Here is an 18,192-nt window from a genome sequence, read left to right on the forward strand (position 1 = left end):
AAATAGCGGAAAACTACCTTCAGCAACAATAAGCAAATCAGTTTATTACTTTGAAGGCTTAAGACTTCAGGTACCAAGAGTGAATATGTACAAACATCCCCTTAAGGTCACTGTCTCCTGATCTCAGATCAACTTTAAGTCTTCCCACTTTTCAAGAAGCCAAACGTGAGTCTACAGTAAAATATATTTGTATGAGATGAAAATGCAGAGCGGTGGTAATTAATTTATTACAGTTAATCAAAAAAGATTATGTGATTCAGAATTAGAATTGACATTTGCATAATTAGCTGAATATTTTGCAGATTCATACTAGCAGAGAACAGGTAAGATATTTTTTGTGAGTCTCTTCTACAGCATTGCAACTAAACACAATATACTGCAAAGTGTATATACCCTATTAATCAAACCATTGAGACCTGTTCTGGATGAAAAAAGAATGAGAAAAAAAATGAGCCAACATATGAAGATAATATTTGATTTCAGACCTGGGACAATCAAAACAATATTCCAAACACCTCATCCATTTAAGTTAATAAGGTTCTAACTGTCATACAGTGGTTGCATCCTTGCCACAGAGTCATAGGGTTGTGGATTTAACACGCACACCAGGCACTTGAGTACAAAAGCCTAGGTTGATACTTCAGAGTAGGTGTTGCCTTCTTTTGGATGAATGGTTGAACCAAGTTCCTGGCTACTTTATTAGATGAATGCAAACAATACCCTGGCAATATATTGAAGCAGAGCAGTGAAGTTCTACCTCGGTTGATTTGGCAAATACTTATCTCTCATTCAACATCACACAGACAGATAATCCAGTCATTGTCACATTGCTGTTTGTAGGAGCTGCACGTGTCGGCTGCTGAGTTTTTTGTAACATGACAGGGGCTATAGTTCCAATATACTTAATTGGCTGTAAAACACTTCAGGACGTCTTGAGGTGGTGATAGTAGCAGTATCAGTGCAAGTCTTCCTTTTTCCTTCAAGTCCTGTTTACAGTTCCATTCTGTTGACATTGAATGGTGTTTTGAAAGGATTGATTACAATTGCATCAGAACATGTGAAATAGGAGGAGAGTAGGCCAGTCAGCCCCTTGTGCCTTCTTCATCATTCATTAATACTATTATTGGGCTTTTACTTCAGCACCACTTTCTTACACAAACCTCATATCCCTTGATTCCCATGATTAAAGACAGGATCTCATTGTTTCTGTCAATAGCTGTCTCAAGCCAATTTGAGAATCTGATCATTGTGAAATCCCAATCAATGACTTAAGCCAATCTTCATTTTCTCATTTCCAATCTGTACTAATTTGAAATACATCTATCTGATTACAGTAATTTTTGACAATCAGGAATGAGTAATGTAAATATGAAAAGGTAATCAGGTAGCTGGGAGTTCAATTAAGCAATGGGGGGGGGGGTGAAGAAGTAGATTGTTTGAACTTAGTTTACCCAATCCACATGACTCCAACCTGCAGTGAACCACTAAGCAATGGGGACAGTTTTATGATGAGTTTATATTAGGGGAGCCATAATCTTTGGGTTAGAAGGGCCTTTTCCTGGCACTTTGCATGTGTGTAGTGTTAGTGCAGGGGCTCCTGGCCATCAACAGTGACATCAAATGATGTACAATGGTCTTTGATCTTAATTGCTCAAAATTCAACCTGGTACACAGGGATTGTAAGAGCAATGAAGCAGGTCTTAACTGGAGTTTGAGTTGTTCAGCTTCCTACAGATAGTTGCTAGCTTCAACTTGCCATCAGTAATGATCGCAAGTTATGCCAATGTCCACAATTCTCCCTCTTCTGTTGTGTGTCCATCTTCTATCCACCTGGCTAATCCTGCCCATGCTGCTAAACCACAACCACCCCACCTCCTCTACCCCCTCTGTTTACACTATGGAACTGCATCAATTTCTAGTCAGTTTGGTCCTACCCAAAACTGTTGAATGGCTGCAATACATCCTGTTTATTTTACAGGGTGCATTCTATGGTCCTGACAGCCCTAAACAGCCTCAAGAGTCCCATTAAAGTTTTTGATTTATGATTGGATTTCCTGATTCCCACATCTCCCATATTAGTTCATTTCCACAATGACGTTTCTAAATAAGCCTGCAATCTGTGTGTGTTAAACACTGACTGGTAGGAACCTGTGAATGTTTGCAGGGTTTTGAAACTGACATCAGGTAAACCAATGATCTCAAAGTTATATGTCACTTAATTTATTTGGCAGAAGTCTTGCTCTGGGTGAGAAGTCTGTGGTTTCTCTTTCCATTCCAGGAATCTAAATTCATGATCATAAACTGCTATTTCAGTCTGGAGGGAATACTGCTCTGTCAGAGAAGCTAATGTGCAGATAAGGCCATGTACTTAGATTCCAATGATTCTGGTAAATGTTAAAGATGCCATGACACTCTTTAATGAAGTGCAAGGAATTCTGCTCTCCACAATAAGCCACCAATCATTTGAACTGATCCAGGAAGAAAGCCTATACATGTTGGTATCTAGAGGAATAAAAGTTTACTGCTAATTTCATTGGTGGCCATAAAAGGAATTGCATTACGTTAATCGCAATAGAACACTTTACAGTTTTTTGATTCTTCTGTTTTCCACCACAACTCAAATTCTAGCCAGCTACTTCAGACGAGACTTCAGATTTAAACTCTCAGTGCTGTCCAGGTCAACATTCCACCCTCAAACACGAGATGTAGAAAAATGGAGCATTTATCGCACAGCCGTTCTGGGATCCAATGTGCAAACAGCTTCTTCGTCTGCTTAGGTAACTGTAACTATTTCAAAGAAATTCATTGTCTGTGGTACACTGAGACATGTTATGAAGTATTATATAAACAAGTGTTTTACTTCCCCGAAAGGGAGAAAATATGTCCTTGGTCAACTGCACTAGATGTTCATTATGTTAGTGACTGCGTGTTGTTTTTTGCTTCTAAAATGGTTCTATTGACTTCAGAGAACTTTGGAGCTGGGATTCCCAGCTACTTCTATATTGCACATTTAGCACGTGACTATGGGTGGACTTCTATCCCATTGTTTGCAAGTGCTGGTGAAAAAGAAAGGGACTTGCAAGATCAATGCCTTTGGTCACAGGATTACAATAGAGAGCATTTTGGTATATGTAGATCTTCACCACACTACAGGGCAGTACAGCCAATGGTCATTGCACATTTGAAGACAAAAGAGTCTGCAGATGCTGGAATCTGGAACAAAAACAATAGAATGCTAGAAGAACCCAGCAGGTGAAGCAGCGTTTGTGGAGGCAAAAGATGCAAGTCAACATTTCATGTTGAGACCCTGCATCAGGGCTGAGAGTGAAGAGGAAAGATTGCCAGTGTATAGCAGTATGATAGAGGGGTGGGACAGAGGCTGGTAGGTGATAGGTGGGACCAGATGAAGAGGCAGGAATGATGGGCAGCTGGAACCAGGTGAGGGAGAGTGAGGGAGCGGTAAATGTTAGTAAAGGAAGAAGAAACCGAGCTGGACAGGTGAGTATGTGTGGGAGGAGAGCACCAGGGGTGTGGGTTACCTGAAATTAGGAAATTCAGTATTGATATCATTGGGTTGTAAACTACCCAAGTGAAATATCAGGTGTTGTTCTTCCAATTTGCATTTGGCCTCACCATAGAAATGGAGGAAGGCCGAGGACAAACAGGTTGGCACGGGAGTGAGAAGGAGCATTAACATGACATGCGATGGGAAGCTGGAGACAGCCATTGTGAACAGAGTGCAGATGCTCCACAAAACAGTCCTCTAGCCTACACTTGGTTTTACCAATGTAGAGGGAGCCACATTGAGAGCTTTGAGGTACAGGTGAATCTCTGCCTCACCTGGAAGGGCTGTTTAGGTCCTAGGTTTTTTCTCCCTTTGTTCACCTTTCTCATACCCTCCCCCTTCCCAGCTGGTTCCATCTGTCCATCCACCCTCCCTACCTCATCTGGTTCCACCTATCACCCAGTCTCTATCCCACCCCTCCGTCGTATTGCTATGCACTGGCCATCTTTCCCCTTTCCTCTCAGTCCTGATGCAGGGTTGTCACCTGAAACACTGACTTATGCCTTTTGCCTTCAAAGATGCTGAGTTCTTCCAACGTTCTGCTTTTTGTGTCAGTAAAAATTTAATGATCTGGACTACTTCCCCAGACAAAGAGGCTTGGGAGAAACCAGGAGGAGGGAATAAATGTAAAGAATATATAACGGAAAGCAGATGAAAATATAGTGTTACTGTGTTGTAGCTGTTGGCTCCCATTTTAATCCATTGTAATAACAACTGCTGTCCCAATAGGTTCATGAGGATAAGGTAAGGGACTCTAGTGGTTATTTTATTCGACTAGTAATCCAGGGGCCTGGATTACTACAGCATCTGGGGAATTTAGTTTCAACTAATTAAATACATCTTGAATTAAAAAGCTGGCACCATTAAAAGCAAACAGAAACTTCTAGACTGTTGTTAAAAACCTATCTGGTTCTGAGAAAGAAATATAACATCATTACTTACTCAGGCCTGCATTCAGCTCCTGACCCACAGTGATGCAATTCACTCCTAACTATGCTCTGAAATGGCCTAGCATGCATTTAAGAATAGGTAATAAATGCGAGGTTTGACAGCAGCAACCACAATCCATGAAAGAATAAAAGGTGTGTAGTATTGAGGCATTTATGCCAGGATGGTTTCAGATTTGAAACCAGCCTGTGTTGAGCTAGATGAGTTCATCATGAATATGACAGAGGCAGGGCAATTGGATTCCATACTCTTGCACTAAAAATGGGGAGAGATGGGTGTTGAGGGTTGGATGTGGGGTTTCCTACTGACTCCTTACATCTGGTCACTTGGACAGGTACATTGGATAGGAAAGGTTTAGAGGGATTTGGGCCAAACGCAGGCAATTGGGACTAACTTAGATGGGCATCTTGTCGGTATGGACCAGCAGGGCTGAAGGGCCTGTTTCCATGTGACTCTTTGGTCTGCACCCTCAGTTCTGATGAAGGGCCTCGACCTGAAATATCAGCTATCCCTTTACCTCCATAAATGCTGCCTGACCCACTGGGTTCTTCCAGCAGTTTGTTTACTGCTTGAGATTCCAGCATCTTCACTCTCTTGTCTCTCTTTTTACCTGTCTGTTTTTAAGATTAAGGTGTCCTTCATGATTCAGAAGGCTTCTAGTATCCATTGCTTGGGTCCAGAGGTTAAGAATTGCCACTTCGACAAATATCCAAATGGGACTACTTTCAGGAATTGAACACAACACAATGAAAATAAACAGGGGAAAAAAAATCACAGTAGTCTCACATTGCTCCCCAATTAGCTTTTGATAATAGTGTCAATCATCAATAAAGATTGGCTTGGATTTTGCTTTAACAATGACAATGTGGCTGTTAGTTTTCACTGTTATTACTCTGCAAAACTGACAATTTCCATTATCTTTACATCCACAGCTAAAGAAGCTGAAATGGTACTCAGTATCATTATGTAATACTGATCATATAATATCAGTAGAAGTTACTGATGTGTTATGAATATCTACTTTTTTCTATATAATCCATTCAGACAATAAAAGCAAAATGATAATGTTAAGCCTTATTGAATTAAATATAATTAAGTTTTAAATAGATGATTGAGTCATTATTAGTGCTGTACACCCTCTCTGGCCCTGAAAATATGAATGGAATCTCATTCCCTTCCATAAGAACATTTAAATTTGGACATGATTAATACAGCAAATATTTAAAATGATTTTGATATTGTGATTCTTACTTAAGGGTATGTCCCAAATGTTAACTCAATTTCTATATGATGCTTTAAGTGCGATTTATATTCCCTCTTTTATACTCCCTACTTTGCAGTCTGTAAGACTATTTTAATCAAGCTGCCTGCACTGTTGCTAGACGTTATAGATTCACTGTAGAAAGCAGCAAAAAAGGAAACCTGCACTCAAGTGTCCACTAAATCTTTGAGCGGAACTATCTGAGGTCACTGACAAACACTCCTGCTTTTACCACTGACATCAAATCATGAAAATCACACTTTGGTTGGCTACCTGGCAAAGAATTGTAATGTTCATGACCTCACTACTTAATGGGCTGCCTCACTAACTTCAAATTTGTTTAATATATCTGTGGCTGATTGATTTGCCTTTCCCTCTTAGACCGTTCAATACAGAGGAACCATGCATGGCTGCCTAAACTATCCCATGACTAATGCTTTGAGAGTTAATAAAAATGGAGATAACTATTTCAGTTTAGTGCAGATATGATATTGACTGGTTAGATTTATCATTTGGCTTATTATTGGAGAGTAAAGGACTTAAAACCAAATGATAAACAGATGGGCTTGCTTCCTCCCAGGGCTCTGCAGTTGGGGTCAGACAATAAGCCAGTGAAAAATATGCTCACTATTCCTACTACCGTATACTTCAGAGTACAAGGAAAACATTTACAGCCAGTGTACAGTTTTTGTTTCAGCAAAACGCCTGAAGTTGGACATATTCCAGAATTAAACACACAGTGAGTGCACATGCAAGAAGACCCTCTGGACTTGCATTACTCTCACAGAACATAGGACAGTACAGCACAGGAATAGGACCTTCAGCCCACAAAGTCTGTGCCAAGCATGATGCGAAATTAAACTAATCCCTTCTGTCTGCACATGATCCATATCTCTCCATTCCCTGCAGATTCATGTGCCTACCTAAAAGACTCTTGGATGCCACTATCGTATCTGCACCTCTTGAACGCCACAAACATATCTGCTATCCACCCTGAGAGTTGGCTCTGCCAATTGCCATATTCTAGCATGCTGGGGCATATTAGCTACACAGGATACTTGAGAGATTTCTCAAGTGTTTTCTTGACCACCCTTACGGTGATGTAGAATGGACACTCCCTCTCTTTTCCCACAAGAACCCTGCAACCAATACTGCTCCTTCCACCAAAAATATCTCTGCCCACATTAGTCTGGTTTCAGAGCACATGAAGTTTAGGATGTGTGGGTGTATTAATTAATCTTCCTCAATCCCTGCTGTCTCATGAACTCATAAAATAAAGAAAAATTAAGGGGAACAATTTAAGGAAACAAGATGGATCCAAAGCACCAAAATATTAACTATAAGGAGGGAGCCCAATTTGGCAAGTGCCCCAACAAAAGACAGAATGTTATCTGTAGGTGTCGGACACAATGCACCTAATGCACCTAGTCTATGACTTGTAAGAGTGAAACTCTCAGTGGCTGGAACTACCATGCTGTGGTGTTTCCATTCACTTCTCCAGCAATGTGGTGTCACCTTGCTGGTATATACAGTATATTGCTGTATTCATGAGAATGACTGTACAGATGTGTTTATCTGATGGCTCTGTGTGCAAGTACAGAATGTGTTCTACTGAGCCATACAGATGAGGTAATACCAGGTCCCACCATCTCAGGTGATCCCCACAGTTGACCTCAGCTTGCCCACTGAACAGGAACAAAAATCTGCTTGGATTGAACTCTTGCTGATTATGCATCAAACTCTCTGGAATATGCTTGTTGCAAATTGAAGATAAGATTGGGCTTAGCTGTTCTCCAAGAGTTAAGTTATCAGCTTTATATGAGATTCCAAATGAAGCACAAGTCTTACACACCCTGCTATTGCTTAAAACAACGCTGGTTTCAGCTAATTGCATGAACTAAGATATGAGCAAGGCAACACCTTGCAGCACCTCCCACATATCCAAACCCTGGGTGTTTTATTTTCCAGATTACGGTAACAATTGTCCTCAGGATACTCAGAAATCACAGAATAAAGAATCCTATTCCCTTGTCTTTTCCCGTTCCTGTGCTGTACTCTTCTATGTTCTTAACTCCCTAAGTTGCCATTGTATCTGCTTCCACCCTCTTTCAGTCACATGTTCCAGGTTGCTGCATAAAATAAATTCTTCTCATGTCACTCCTGTTTCATTTTATTTACTCTATCAAAATTAGTGTGTTAAATGATTATGAAATTTACAACCATACCTAGACAGTGATAATAAACCTGATTTGTTTCTGATTTTGACTGATGTTGATTTTAACTTATATCTATTTAGATAAACTTTGTCAATTTTTTCCAACAACCTATTATGGTCTCAACGATTTCAGAACTTATATCTCAGGAACAAAGTCCAGCCCTCAAGATAAGAGTCCAAGTAATATGATCAACATGCTAGGGTACCTGTCACTCTCGACTGGGGTATCAATAGGGGGATTGCATTTGATAGTGCTCCCTAGAGAAAAAAAGAGGAAAATATCTTTGCAAGAGTTCATTGAAGATGGCAGTGGATTTGACTACTGTGTCCATAATTTGAAATGGCATCCCAACACAGTCTAAACTCACACATAAAGAATGGACACCTGGGAAAAGAAAGTTGCCCATTTACAATTATTTAGCATCTTTAAGAGATGAAGGAAAACATTTGGTAGGAGAAAGAAATAAAAAGAGCATCTTCCTGTTGTCTTGTATCTGCTAGTGAGTTATGTTCTTCATTAAATCCTGTACATGGTTTTAATCAGAAACAGTAACATTTACAAAGGAATCTGGTTGAGCATCATACCCATTGCCAAGACATCCAGTGCATTAAAAAAACTCTCAAACAAGAAAAACTATTCTTCCAAGATTAGTTGAGAACTTACAGAGGCCAGATTTAATAATATTCATGGTAATCTGGCTTTGTACTTGCCATAAAGCTCCAGAAGCAATAAGACCTTTGATTAAAGAGTGGATTTAAAATTACTTACCAGTGTATTTTATATAGATAATGCTTTCATCATCCTTATTCTTAAATTATACCTTTGCCTTATTTGTGAATAGGTTCAGAAATGCTACTGTAATAAGGGGTTAGCTGCCTGAAATTATATGACTCATAAAAGTATCTGAGAATATTTGACCTCCTCTTAGCAGCTGGATGCTGTCAGAAGTAATTTGCCACTAGCAAAATAAGGGAAGAAGCCCATATTGTAAACTAACTGTCGACTCTGTCGCACCACATACCTCTCCCACTCTTCAACTGGTTCCATGCTTTATTGTAGATACCAGTTTTCCTATCTTGCCACTTGCTGCTGAAAAGCTGGTTTTCAACACATTCCAACCTCCTGAGCTCTAGATGTCAATCTTATCCTCAAACTAATGGACAGTGCATGTTGGTTCTGCAAATTTTCTTTAAATTCATGCTAATAAGACCTTGATATGATGTCCTTCCTGCTGTTCCTTCTCCTGTAAAGTTTGATGCCCCCTAAATGCAGTCCTTTCATTTGCACCCCTGGATCTCAAAACCTAGGGAAACCCTCGATAAAACCTTTCCAGAGAAAACAGTTTAAAAAAACCCAATTTGGCATGACTTCATCACTTCCTGATTTATCTTCTGTCCCAATTGACATCCTGTACTTAGTTCCTGCATTCACTTCCACAATGGTCTGAATAGAACTGAAAATGTATGTCAGAGGAAAAAGTGAAAGATTGAAAGCTAGCATTGAAAGTTCCAAGTAGCTTGGAAGAAAAAATGCTGTTTTGTTCTGTTATGTTTCACAGAAGTGATCCTTGAAATGTTCTGGATTGTCAGTCAGCCACTCCCCACAATTGTTGTTCACTAGTGTCGCAGAATAACTTCTATCTCCAGGTAATCTAGGCCTTTAAATGTAAAGACCAGAATTTCTTCATCCCTTTTGATTATTTCCTCCCCGATCATTTCCTTTTAGAGATCTATGCACATGGATCTTTGAGTTTATTGGACCTCTACTTCTACCTTTACACTATTTAGAAGTCACTCTCTTCTATCCAGGTTCAAAGTGGATGACCTCACATTTGCTTCATTGAAATCCATTTACCATAGTTTTCTCCATTTGCTAAACCTACATTTGTAGTCTCATTCTTCCACCCACATTGCTTCCAAGGTTGTCTCCCTTTGTGTCATTAACAAATTTGCATATGTGACTTTCCAGCCCATTACTAATTATTTTATAAATACAGTGAATAGTTGAGGCCCCAATACAGATCCTTCCTGGACATCATGAGTCACATCCAAATAATCTGAGTGCTTAGCCATCATCCCAATGCTCTTGTCTCTTGCTGTGCAGCCAGTTTCTTGGCCAGGTCAATAATTTGCTTTCAATTGCAAGAGTTTCACCTTTAGCGAACACTTTCCAAAGACTTTATCAAATGCCTTCCTTAGATCCTTATGAGTAGCATCCATAGGCTTTTACCTATACATTACCTGAGTCACCAAAATATCCAATCAGGTTCATCAGAGAGGACAAGGGACTTGGGGGCTATGGAGAACTGGCACAGAAGAGGTGAAGGGGCAGATCAGCCATGATGCCATTGAATAGTGGGGTAGGCTGGAAGGGCTGAGTGGTCTCATCCTGCTCCTTTGTTCTTATGTTCCCATTTTTAAGTTCACATTTTTTCTCTCCAATTGGCTAAAATATTTCAAGTTTTTCAGGCAACCTGCCTTTAATTATGGATCTAATGTCTTGATAACAGATGTCAGGTTGACTGGTCTAAATTTCCCTGGATACTCTTCCTCATCTTTGTTAAGTAGTGTAATAACATGCATGATTTTGTAATCCAAGGGAATCAAGAGAAATTCACCAGAAGGTCCTGGTTCAATCACCCCTGGAACACTGCACCTGAGGGAAGATATATTAGTCAAGGAAAAAGTATAATGCTTATTTGCCAGACTGATACCTGGACTCTAAGGATTAATTTACAAAGGGAGGTTACCAGGGCAGTATGCTGTAGAATTTAGAAGATTGGTTTGAGTAAAGTTTTCAAGATTTTAAGGGAAAGTGATGGAGTAGACAGAAACTATTTTTGTTAGAACTAAGGGACTAATCCAAAAATTAGGGACAGGCCTTTTTAGAACAAAGTTAGGAAACTCTTCTACACACAAACAGTGGTGAAAGTTTGGAACTTATTCTGCAACTGACAACTAATGTGAAATTGATTCATATCTGTGATAGATAGATGTTGGTTAATCAAAGGTATTAAAGGATACAGAACAAATGCTGGTTGATTAATTACTTATTGCAACTCTGAAGAAGGCCACGTGGCCCATCAGCTATCAGCAAAGCAACTCAACTGTCCATTCCCCTCTCCTTATTTCCACGTAAGTCTATTTTCTCACACGTGCCTTTTTGTTGATTACGTAGATTAAGGGGCAATGTACAGTGGCCAACCAACCCACCAGAGTATTCTTAGGATCAGGGAGGAAACCAGAGCATCCAATGGAAATTCTTGTATCACAGGGCTAACATGCAAATGCCACATAGATAGCACCCGAGGTCAGGCTCGAACAAATGACCCTGGAACTGTGAAGCCGCAGCAGTAGCTGGGGATGCACCGTGTTCTCCCGGTGAACCTCAGTCACAGGTCAACTATAATCTCATTTACTGCTGGAACAGACTCAGGGGCTAAATGGTCTACTCCTGTTCCCCTGTTCTGATGCCTGTCTGCATTCAGCTACTCCACTTAGTGCAATTTGTCAGAAACTTATAATCCCTCTCTATAACCTCACTATCTTTGCTATATGCTTGTCTAATCTCCACATTTATACATTCTACATTATGGCTGTTACCAGACTGTTACTAAGACATCCACTGCCTTATATCCTTTCCTGTCATCATTCTAATCATATAGTCTCCATTTATCCCTCATTATCTCCTTCATCACTGAAGTAATTTCATCCTTCAGTGACTAAAGCTACTGCTCCCACTATACTGTACATTTCCCCCTTCTTTCCTGTAAACTTCATAACTCTGCATATTCAATAGCTAGCTTTAATAGTTTTTCTTTCACATCTCATTGACAGCTAACTTGTCATTCTTTCCACCCTCAACTCTTTCAATGTAATTTTTTGAACAAGGAATTCTAATTTTGGTCTCACACCTCAATCCCATTCCTTCTTTACTAATATTTTGCATCTTATTTCTCTTCTGTTTTCTATTTACTAGAAAATAAAGCTATTATTACAGCAACAAATGGGAATTGATAATAGAGAATTTAATTTACAGTACTCATTGATACAAATGGAGAAAGGCTTTGATCTGGTGTGATTTGAGATGAGTTAGCTCTGCTTCCATAAAAATTCAATTTCAATTTTGACATAAGCTAGAAGATATGCTGAATTTTCAAAGGATTATGTGATTTCCCAAATGGTCTCTCAGATACCAGGGTAGTTTGAGCTGTGTTTTGTGCATCATTGATTTTCCACTTTCTTTGTAGATTCAAAATACACATCAGTAATGTTGGCTGTAACCCATAATTAAATCATTAAAAAAAATACTGATTTATAATTGCACTAATTAGGCAGTTAGCCATCACTCACATCTCAAAAGGACAGTTTAAATTGATGCACTTAAAATTCTGTTGGTTAATATTTAATGTGGTGTTAAATTCTCCATTTTAGAGTAGCAATTAATGGCCTTGCTTAAAAAGGACATAGTCATCTCATGACCAAAAGTACATAGGCAGCAAAAGTGCAAACTTTAATTTAAAAAAAGGCTCATTAAGAAAAAAATTGGTGAAAATTAAACAGTTAAGTAGAAGGGGCCAGATTCTTATGGTTGAAATGGAGGATGTAATTAATAGTTTGGCAATTTTATTGGTATTAAGAGGGGTGAACGTTGCAAAAGTAGGCAGAGGGAAATAAATACAAAGAATGTTGCAAATGTACAATAAATTCTGATTTCTTAACGGTCCATGAACCCATGAACATTACCTCGTTATTCCTCTTTTGCACTATTTAGTTTTGTAAATTACAGTAATTTTTATGTCTTTATGTCTTGCTCTGTACTGCAGTCTCAAAACAACAAATTTCACGATATATGTCAGTGATAATAAACCTGATTCTGATTCTGATGTTTAAAAACACTGAAAGACAAAATACAAGTCAACAACAAGAGACTTCTCCCCTTTTCCTTACATTCACCCCACCTCTTTTCCCACTGAAGGAAAACATTGAGGAGGAAGGGAGATTGATAATCGTGATGATTAATTTTAAATTTAAATTTAAATTTTATTTACAGCATGGTAACAGGCCCTTCCAGCCCAACGAGTCCACACCGCCCATTTTTAAACCCCAAATTACCTACCCGTACGTCTTTAGAATGTGGGAGGAAACCGGAGCACCCGGCAGAAACCCACGCAGACATGGGAGAACATACAAACTCCTTACAGACAGCGACGGGAATCGAACCCCAATCACTGGTGCTGTAATAGCGTCGCGCTAACCGCTACGCTACCATGCCGCCCCTTAAATGATGATGATGAAGATGGGCAAAGTGCATTATTGTGTCTGACATCCCACAGGACCAAGTCTGAGATTGGTACTGTTTCCATTGGGTGCTCTGATTTTCTCCCACAACCTTAGAACATGCTGGTGGGTTAGTTGGCCGTCACGGTACATTGCCCCTCAATGTAGGGATGAAGAGATTTGGTCAGAGACACTGTGTCACAGAGTTGAAAATGAAGACTAACAAGTTGTAGTATGGCACTAAGCTTAGGGGATCTGATGTGGGGGTTCATCGGAGGTCTGCGCAACTGAACTGCCCCAGAAGATATGGATTAGATCCTCGATTGAGGATGGCAATGCTGATGTAGGTCCATCATGAAATGGAAACACACTGTGAGGTCTGCCAGGCCAAATGACAGGCAGTCAGGAAGTGTTCACCCCAGTGCTTTAGCAGGAGGAGCTGGGAGATGAGGACCTCTCTGGAAGTCATGCACAATTCTTAACAAGGTCTCACTGGAAATTTTGTCACATGGTGTCTTCTGATGCAGGTGACAGCTTCTGTGGAGGCACAAATGGAGGCCACATAATGTCTCTATACAGTCTGACCCAGATCCAGCTGGAGGTCTGATCTCTGCCATATGAGAAAAATTGTAAGTGGAGGGCAATATTCCAACAAGGAGATGGTTGACACCTTTGCTGAGGAGGGAGATTCCACTCATGGCCAATGGGCAGTTCACAGTTCTCCAGGGATAAATGGAAGCTGTATGTCAACAGGTAAGCGCATTGCATCAACCAAGAGATCCTGCACATCAGCATGTGGCTCTCCTGCATGAACAGGGAGATGCCTCACAAGCAATTCACTCTCCCACGGAGGACATCTCTTCTGCGGGAACACTGATACATGACTCTCACTCACACACCTCTCCGTCACGAGCAGACGTCCACTCCAAAGAAAAGAATGAAGGCAACAGGGTACAGACACCTTGAGGTCTGTCAGCTGGGTAACTCTGAGTGTGATGGTTGAAACAATGGAATGCACACTTTGAGTGCCAGCAGATCCTTGCACAGTCTATCCAGCTCCCTTTGAAGTCCCTGATGTGCAGGTTCAAAACTCTAATGTTCCCCTCACAAGGGCATCAAATTACCTTCTATCCATGCCTCTCAGACAGCATGCTCACCCTGCCCAAATGCCAGCTATCCCAGACTGCACTTTCATTTGCCAAGGTTTTAGGGTGAAAGGGGAAAGGTTTAGGGGGAACATTAGAGGGAACTTCTTCACGCAAAGAGTGGTGGGAGTGTGGAATGGGCTGCCATCTGATGCGGTAAATGCGGGCTCGCTCTTAACTTTTAAGAGTAAATTGGATAGATACATGGACGAGAGAGGTCTGGAGGGGTATGGGCTGGGGTTAGGTAAATGGGACTAGCAGAATAATGTTTCGGCACAGACTAGAATGGCCAAATGGCCTGTTTTCTGTGCTGTTGTTTTCTATGGTTCTATGGTTCAGCAGCGTGAAGCCAGCCCACCTAGGTAAAGAGTTTCTCCTAGGTCATCCAGGAGTCAAAGAGAAAGGCAGCGGCCTTTCAACTGCCAGACTGCAGCCTCTGTGACATAGTGCTGGGACCTTGAAACCCAAATACAAGGCTGTGAAACAGAAAAGGCACCGAGGCGTGTTACTTTACTGAAAAATGTTATGATTTTTCCACTAATGCGTCATTTGATTTGGCATTGTTATAAAGACAATAGTATTGTTGAAGTGCATATACATTTAGTGCATCTCAAGCAGAGATGAATCACATTGGTGTGGCAGCTGCTGTTATCACTGTTTACCCTGGCATAACTCACCTAGAGAGTTTGCTAATATTCTGTACATCATGTGATCATGTTTGAGCTAAGCTATGCACGTAACAAGACACTGGGCAATGCTCTCATTTTAAAAAAAGTCTAAGTGTAGCAGTCCATATAATTCTGAAATGTTTAAATTTATGACATAGCTGACAAATGCATTTGATTGCCAAAGTGAAGTTGATTACAATATTGCTATTCTATTCATCTGAGTCTTTTTTTGGATAGTGACAATAGTTTCATCACTATCTCTGAGGGAAGGACTTCTGTGAGAGGTAGAGAAATATGAGGGAGGTTGCATGGCGAGATAAAATATTTAGTCTACATTGTCCCTTCTCTAGAAGCCTCCCATTATGTGGGGATTGGAGTGCACAGGATTAGGTGAAAGACTTATTGGGAAATGATGGCTTGTGCAGCAAATCTGACAATCAAATCCAATTAAGACCATAAGATGATAAGATACAGGAGCAGAATTAGGCCATTCAGCCCATCAAATCTGCTCTGCCAGTCAATCATGGCTGATTTTTTCAACTCCATTGTCCCACCTTCTCCCTGTAATCCTTAATCCCCTTACCAGTCAAAAACCCATCAATCTCTGCCTTAAATACACCCAATGACTTGGCCTCCACAGCCCTCCATGGCAACGAATTCCACAGGTTCACCAGTGTCTGGCTGAAGAAATTCCTCCTCATCTCAGTTTTAAAGGGGCGTCCCTTTATTCTGAGGCTGTGCCCTTGGATCCTAGACTCTTCTACTAATGGAAAATCCTCTTTACATCCACTCTATCCAGGCCTTTCAGTATCTGGTAGATTTCAATGAGATCCCCTCTCATCCTTCTGAACTCCGTGGAGTACAGACCCACAGATATCAAACGCTCCTCATGTGTTAAGCCTTTCATTCCCGGGATCATTCTTGTGAACCTCCTCTGAACCCTCTCCAGAGCCAGCACATCCTTCCTTAGATATGGGGCCCAAAATTGCTCACAATTTTCCAAATGTGGTCTGACCAATGCCTTATAAAGCTTCAGCAAGTACTGTTTACACTACTGCTCCTTCATTAGTTGTGCTCCACTGTGTGCCTTGAAATGGTTAATTGTTGCAATGGTTTAAAATGAACCCGATTTGGAGGCTCCAAATAGATTTCTCATTGCTGAATGACTGTGGACTTCAATGACTTGAAATGTTATCTCCTCATGTATCTCCCTACCCATTGAATGCCAATCAGATCGATACGTTATGCACATTACTCTCAGCTGCTGTGGCCACAATGCTGACAAGTTGTCTTTGATGCTGAGCAGCAACCCAAATGGGTCGAAATTCTGACCAATATTCAGAGCTGCAGGTTGGAGTTGATCCAAGGAAGGTGCATTTTATGAAGAGATTATGTTGTTTTCAGCCAGCCCCAAGTACTTGTGGAATATACAAGCCTCTTAATTTTTATAGGGTTGGGGAATCATTCACTGAGATGTTATACAAGTGTACAACAGAATGTGAGGGGATTTTATGCATAATCTGGGCCCTCCAGGATGCTCATTGGTTGGTATTATTGATTATAGTGTGCAGAAGATGACTTGATCTCTGTTGAAGAATCTTATTTTACTGATTCCTTATTAAATTGGTCTCTCTCTTTTTCAGGGAGTTCCTTATATTCCCATGCAGACAATGCCTTCCTCCTCCATTGAGGTGGGAAATGACATCCCACTGCTAGCTTTCTACTCCTGCAAGATTCCAGGCTCTACATTGTCCAAGCTCGGGGGCTCCCAGCTATTCTTCCTCTGGCAGCAGCTTCTGTTTTAACAAAATTATGCAGTAAGCAGTAGTTGACAATGAAGTCTCTGCAGCTCTGGGACATGGTTTAAGGCACCCCAATAAAATCTTATCTTCAGGAAACATAGTTTTGTTGCTGCACACAGAAAAAGTGCTGGAGGAACTCAGCAGGTCAGGCAGCATCTATGGAAGGAAATAAACTGTCAACGTTTTGGGTCGAGACCCTTCATCAGGACTAATGGAGACACAAGAGATTCTGCAGATGCTGGAATCTGGAACGACACACACAAAAAGTGCTGGCGGAACTTAGAAGGTCAGGCAGCATCTATGGAGGGACACAAGAAATTCTGCAGATGCTGGAATCTCACAACAGATTTTGCAGATATCTGAGTCCTGATGAAGGGTCTTGACCCAAAACGTCGACTGTTATTTCCCTCCATACATGCTGCCTGACCTGCTGAGTTCCTCCAGCACTTTTTAAGTGTGTTGCTCCAGATTCCAGGATCTGCAGAATCTGTTGTGTCATTATTTTGTTGCTGCATTCTTAGTATTTGAATGCCTCTCGTTCCTTCTGTGTACAGCTGCTGTGGTTGGACAGCACCCTGGTGAAGTAAAGGGTAGCCATGTCTCCAAGATTTATTCCTTCAGCAGTGCCAATTCCATCAGGATGAGGGAGTCACGTGTGCTTCCTGGAAATGCAGCATTCACCACGAGGAAATTCTTCTCGTGATTCACAACCACTACACATGGAAGGAGTGGAGGCTTTAGGTGGCTAACTACACTCATGGAAAGTCAACAATGCTGGAAAATTCCAGTGGTGGGGATTCTATCTGTTCCTCCCTAAAATCAAAGCAGTTGAAATTCAGTCCTTCCAGAGCAGAAAGTCTGGCTGGCCTGGTTGATATAGTGGTGTGAAGAAAATCATGAGACGTGGCAGAGAAAGTCTATTGGAAAGATTCTGTGGTGAAGAAGTTGACCTTGGTGCCCCCTGGAGACAGGTGTTTCTGCACAAGAGCACAGCGATGGTCCTCCCATTGAGTGGCTCAAACCTCAGTGATAAAAGCCTTGTAAAACCTCAGCCTACTGACATGTTGCTCATCAGGGTAGTTAAGGTAGGACGTGCTGTTTGAAAATCCTGTTAGAGTAGATGCTGCATTAATGGGCATGTCCTTGCTTCCTGCATGAAGATTCCTAACCCATCCTGAGTGGAAAATCAAGGCCATGACAATGCCCTCAGTACTGGAGAGCCGCCACTGGTGTCACCACTGTAGCATCCATTGCACAGGCGTCCCAGCAGCCGAATGCTGGGGGAACAAATCCTTCTTGGTGTTTTAT

At 41.0% G+C, this 18,192-nt stretch overlaps 1 protein-coding gene across 1 annotated transcript in view; it reads right to left on the reverse strand.

Moving 5' to 3' along the window:
• etv4 (ETS variant transcription factor 4) overlaps positions 1-18,192 on the reverse strand; it is a 99,820-nt gene that overhangs the window by 47,841 nt on the left and 33,787 nt on the right. The window lies entirely within an intron of this gene.

The sequence above is a fragment of the Pristis pectinata genome, chromosome 25 (assembly GCF_009764475.1).
Source record: "Pristis pectinata isolate sPriPec2 chromosome 25, sPriPec2.1.pri, whole genome shotgun sequence".
In the NCBI taxonomy this organism is placed as follows: Eukaryota; Metazoa; Chordata; class Chondrichthyes; order Rhinopristiformes; family Pristidae; genus Pristis; species Pristis pectinata.